The sequence below is a fragment of the Eptatretus burgeri genome, chromosome 12, assembly GCF_056783735.1.
Source record: "Eptatretus burgeri isolate ZD-2024b chromosome 12, Ebu_testis_v1, whole genome shotgun sequence".
NCBI classification, from domain to species: domain Eukaryota; kingdom Metazoa; phylum Chordata; class Myxini; order Myxiniformes; family Myxinidae; genus Eptatretus; species Eptatretus burgeri.
The window spans coordinates 55,469,224-55,475,285 of NC_140972.1; the positions used below are offsets into that span (position 1 = coordinate 55,469,224).

At 42.6% G+C, this 6,062-nt stretch overlaps 1 long non-coding RNA gene across 1 annotated transcript in view; it reads left to right on the forward strand.

The window, feature by feature from the left end:
• The window catches only part of LOC147015666 (uncharacterized), a 33,522-nt gene extending 27,796 nt beyond the window's left edge, over positions 1–5,726 (forward strand). Inside the window, exon 3 of the long non-coding RNA XR_015050123.1 lies at positions 5,633–5,726. This is a non-coding gene — a long non-coding RNA (uncharacterized LOC147015666). The remainder of the gene's footprint in view (positions 1–5,632) is intronic.
• Positions 5,727–6,062: the final 336 nt, after the last annotated feature.

The window sequence follows — 6,062 nt, forward strand, 5'->3', positions numbered from 1 at the left end:
ATTATCGATAACATTGGTGAAATAATGTTTCTTGTGAAGTTGTGTAATGGTAGATGCATGGATAAACATGTTGACCAATTCAGGTTACGTCATGGGGAGCCAAAGATTGAACCGGCTCAGGTGCCTTTGTCACCCACTCCTGTGTTAATATGACCTGCGTTTGAACCTGAGGTATTTTCTCATGAAAGCTTTTCACCCATCAATGCACCTGAACTCTTTCTCGCCCTGTATCCCTTATTGAGAAGCCCACAGCGGTCACAAGCAAGGACAGCCCTCCAGGGGCTGGCAAACAAGGACAGCCCTTAGGACTTCGAAGATCAGCTCGTGGCTGCAAGCCTCCTGAGCATCTTGATTTGTTAAAAAAGGGGGGGGGGAGGGGGGAGATGAGTTGTGTCAGTAGTTTATGCTAATGCATGCAAACATGGGTGCACCCGGCGTGGTGAAGGAGAGTCATGTAACCCACCCATGTTCCAATGTGGTGCTGTGTTGTGTTGTGCCCATGTTTGGATTAAACCTATTGTTCCCACTTCAGAGTCTTTGTCTCTATTTATTGAGTACATTACAACAAGCTAGTGTTTCCCGTGCCTTTTTTAAATGGCTTGTCCACTCATTCCTCATCGATCCACGCAGCCGCCGTTCACAATGGCGGACTTGGCAGGAACTCCGCGCCTGATGCAGCGGCAGCTTGTAAAGTGGTTCGACAGCAATTGGAGCTGTACTTTCAAGTTAGAGGCATTACGGAGAGCAAACAGGTGCCACTGATCCTGCTTGAAGTGGGAGAGGAAGGCCTTAAATGGTACAACACATGGCCTATAATGGAGGAACAGCGGCAGCAACCCGTGTATATTTTGAATTTGTTCCTGGAACAAATGGAACCCTCGGATAACATCAGGATCTGCCGATTGGAGCTTCGTCACAACAGCCAGAATATCGGTGAGTCGCTGGACGCCATTATCAGCCAGTGCAAGCTTCTCTCCCAGAAGTGTGATTCCAGCTCAAAACAAGAAGATGACCGCTTCATAGAACAGATCATTGCAACGACCCAAATCTCCAACTTTCAGAAGGAGCTTTTGACAAAACCAAAGACCTATACTCTTGATGATGCCTTGAAACTGGGGTGCACATACGAAGACTCCGCCACACATCTCAAACAGTTGCATTCTATGAATGACTGTGCTAACAAAGCAGCTGACAACACAAGCATCTCCGCTGTTAGCCCGGGACTCGGTAAATGCAAAAACTGTGGGACCTCACACTCTCCAGCACGTAACCAATGTCCTGCTCGTAACAACACATGCAGATTGTGTGCTCAACTAGGCCATTGGGCAAAGTGCTGTCTTATGTCCAAATTTCAACAACCATGACCCTACCTCTCATCATGTGCATGCAGACACCAAGCGCCCAAAAGCTTCATATCCAACAACTATAGTCCAATAGGGAATGCTTGCTGGAATCCCTGGACATCACATGCTTGTGTTGATCTTCACAACATAGAACAAGAGGATACACCAGATCCTCCAGTTCCAGGACAACACCCCTACATAAGGTATTCACAATCCCCTAATGCTTACAGTATTCCCCATGCCAGTGCACAACACAAAACAGCATATGACATGTGTATCACGGAACAGCAACACAGGCATTGGTACAACACCAATGACCCTGACGATGTTGCATCACAGTTTGATTCGTTGGTTTTTGACTCGATTAATACACCTGGTAAACGTAACGAGGCTACCACTAAACGTCATGTCAGTTTATTCAACAGGTCAGGTGTTCATTATCTTTAGCTGAAGGTGGACACAGGTGCCCAAGGAAACATTTTACCCATTCACACTTTTCGACGCATGTTTCCCGAAATGCTGGATTCAAATGATGAATCCTACATTGGCTCTCTTCATGCAGCAGAGAGTATTTAACTGCGTACAATGGAACCCACATCAAGTGTTTTGGCACTGTAGACATTGCCTGTAGTTACAAGGGATCACGGTGGACCAGCACATGGTCCTGCGGTTCTTGGCCTTCCATCATGTGAGCATCTTCACATTGTTACGTTGCATTGTTCAGTGAACAGTAACCAACCGCAGGTTTACAACAGCGTGAAAGAACTCATGGATGCATACCCACAACAATTTCACCGCATCGGTGCACTCATAACGCACAGGCTTATTGTGGACCCAAATGTACCACCACATGTTGATCCACCATGTAGGTCATAGAACCCCTATTGCTGTCAAGGATAAAATTCAATCAGAACTTGATGAGATGGTTCTACAGGGAGTCATATGGCATATCAAGGGACCAACTGAGTGGGTCAGCTCTCTCACGTATGTTACAAAAAAAGACGGCAATATTCTGATTTGTTTGGAACCAAAACATCTCAATCGAGCCCTGATTCATCCATATCACAAAATACCTACAACGGGAGAGCTCAATCACAAATTTGTAGGAGCAAAATACTTCTCAAAACTTGATGCCAAGTCAGGTTACTGGTCTGTAAGACTCGATGGAGATGGCCAACAACTTCTTACATTTCAGACCACAGCGTGCCAGTATTGTTTCCAACGATTGCCTTTGGATTCTGCATTAGCCAGGACATTTTCCAAATGGAAATGGACCGTATTCTCCAGGATTGTGAAGGTGCAGTTGGCATAGCAGATGACATCATTGTCTCTGGTGCCACTGAGGAGGAGCATGACCGGCATCTTGAGGAGCTGATGGAAGCAGCACGACGCGAAGGCCTCGTTTTCAATTCAAACAAATGCTACATCAAGAAGACCAGCATCACCTTCTTCGGTAATACCTATGGTAGACAAGGAATACGGCCTGCCGAGCAGAAGGTTCAAGATCTGAGAGCTATTCCAAAACCCGAGAACAAAGCCGAGCTTCATCATTTCATCGGCTTCGTGACATATTTGTCGTGCTTCATCAAGGACTTCAGTATAAAATCTGCTACTCTCAGAGACCTTCTCAAAAAGGATTCTGAATTCCTATGGGAACCGCACCATCAAATTGTATTTGATCATCTGAAGAATGAGGTGTTGGAAACATCTCTTCTTCATTACTATCATCCAGAGGAGCCTCGGCTGTGTGAATATCATATTCACACAGACATCAAAGGTTGATATGATGTCATGTTATCATACGAAACATCTCAAATGATTGAAATGCTAGAAATTTAGGAATGCAAGGTTATACATGAATTAATTTCCCCCAGTATTTCACGTTTGTTTTTCCCCAGTATTACTCAGTATTTTACTTTGTTTCATTTCCTGGTCTATTGATGGAAAGCCTACTGACGGAAAGTCAACAAAAATCATTGAATCGACATTTTCTGAGCAAATTCCTTTTTTTGAGCAAATTATGCAATACGAGCCACAACTTTGTAGAGAGAAAAAAATGAAATAAAACCATAAAAAATATAAACAAACATATAAACATTAGGTTTTTTTTTTGGTTTTCTTCAAATAACAAGATCAAAGTAATATTTTTTTTATTTTTGCAACTATCACCCACGAGCCTAAATATTGTAAATAAAAGCATCATAATAAAAATACAAATAACAATATATTTTACAAGTTAACTTTGTTTCAGTTTCCAGGCCCATTTGACCCACGTTATGCATTGTCATCTCGATTTTTATTCCAGAACCCTTTGGTTAATTCATCATGTAAGTTCTGAGGGGCAGACATCATCCAAGTAAAATGCACAATATCAAATGGTCATGTAACATGTGGAAAAGTTTCAATTTCCTCTGTTGAATGGTTTTTGATATATGCTCTTAACAAGAGAACTGCCACTTTATAACTGCTGGCAGTGATGACCGGGTACCAAGATGTCCGGCGATGATACAACCTCGCTTTGATCAGACAACTGACCCATTATGTCTTCTTTATTCAATTTAATTCAGAATAGGATTTTTTTTTTTAAAAGGATCACTGGGCCTGCATCAAATATGGGCCGTGACCGAATGTTGTAACCCAAATTTGGTGACATTCTGACTGGTGAGTCTGGAGAAGACTCGCCAGTCAGATTTTTCAAGGAATGTACGAAGTGTGCAATTTTACCTACTTCAAGTCACGTGACCGGAACGAGCTTTGCAATCTCCATTACCAGTCAGGGTGGAACATTCCTGCCAAATTTTGGCTGGATCGACACAGCGGTTTGGCCGGAGAAGTCGAAATCAGAGACAGACAGACGGATGGATGGTGCATGAATGAAAATACCTTGTCTGGAATTCCAATTCCAGATCAGCTAAAAATTAAATTAAAATTAAATGTAAGACCAAATAAAATAGGTACTGCATTGGAGTCATCAGAAGGAACCCGATCAAGAAAAAATCAAAAAGTTGCACATCGATTGATGCAGCAGTGCAAAATAAATAAAAATATATCTTCCTTCAACATGTCTGCCAAACCATGTGACCTATCAATTATTCGTGAACACCCTGGTATCCCCACTCCAAGGCTTGGGGAACGTGTGTAAAGTTTCCCCTCGATCTGTCCTGCCATTCTGGAGAAGAGGATTTTTATGGGTTTTCGGGTAATCCAAAATGGCTGCCAAATCATGTGACCTATGATGGCAAAGGAAGGGAACTTTATGTTCCTGATGGATAGGTTGTCATACCTGTAAAGTTTCACCTCGATCCACTCAGCCGTTTCGGAGGTTTTTTTATATGGCTGCCAAACCGTGTGACCGATGACGTCATCAACTGTTTTTCTGTTAACCAAATTACCCCTAGATGACCCTCAAAAATTTTCATACTGATCGGATATAGCATTCTACGTATGCAATTACGACGTCATAATGAAGGCACCTATGACATAAAAAAAATTGGGGCAACACCCCTGGGCACTCACCTGGTAGAATAATGACACTGAGGAGGTAGTCAATGTGGGATGGAATCAGGAAAATGTACCAATGAACCATTGTTTTAGCAAATACCTCTTTTGGGGGGCAACCTCCCCCCCCTCACCAATAGACCCCGTTTTCTATGCCATGAACAAACTTTAGTACATCGCAGGTGATGAAGGTTGTAGTGAACTTTCATCGGAATTGTTTGTGTAGTTTCGGAGAAGAAAGCAAATACCTCTTTTGGGGGTATTTTGGGGGTATTTTGGGGGCATCCTTCATAGACCTCCCTGGGTGGTTTTTTATTTATTTTAATTATTTATTTTTAATGCCATGACCAAATTTTGGTACACACAGGGTGATGAATGTTGTGGTAAAGTGTCATCGAAATCAAATGGTATGTGTAGTTTCAGATGAGTTGCAAGTATTTGTGGACTGATGGGCGATGTGCCATCCCATAAGCTCCCTGGAACCACATTGCAGTTGAACTAAAAATCGCACTTATTCACCATGGGGAGGACTTGACAGGTGCCAAGTTTCAACTTTTTTCCATGGAGCGGTTTCGTAGATACAAAGGTCCCATGTTTCTCCTTTTTTCCAACATGACTGCCACACCACATGACCTAAGATGTCATAATTATCATTAAAACAAATCTACATGAGTAGATAAAATGAATCTAAGGTGGATAGCAGAGGGTGTGGTGATAAGATACAGGAAAGTATTGATACTTGCATAGATTGGCCGATGGAATTTAACCTGATCACACTTCTGTATTGGCAGACATGGTCCTCCGGCTTAACATCCATCTGAGGGACAGCACATACATTGATTGATACCTCGCCTTGCATGTGAAGCACCAGGATGAGGATGACAGTCATGTATAGCTGGGTCAAGATTCGAACCCAGGTAAGACAGCTCAGAGGCGTGTGTGCATACTTACCTCTTGGCTATCCTGCCAGCCATTGTTACATATTTAAGTCAATTTCAGGAATTCTACACTTTTTCCATGATAAATTTTGTTGAAGCAACTTTCTGTTCTTCACTTGAGTTCGATTTTCAATCGGACTTCAATGTGGTCACCGAGCACAGAACCCTTACTCTCGTATTCTCGGATCATGTGCTCTCATCCTTTGGAAATCAAATTGATTTACCTTCGTAGGTTTTCTCATTTCACCATTGCACTCTCGAGGTTCAAAGGACACTTTTTAAT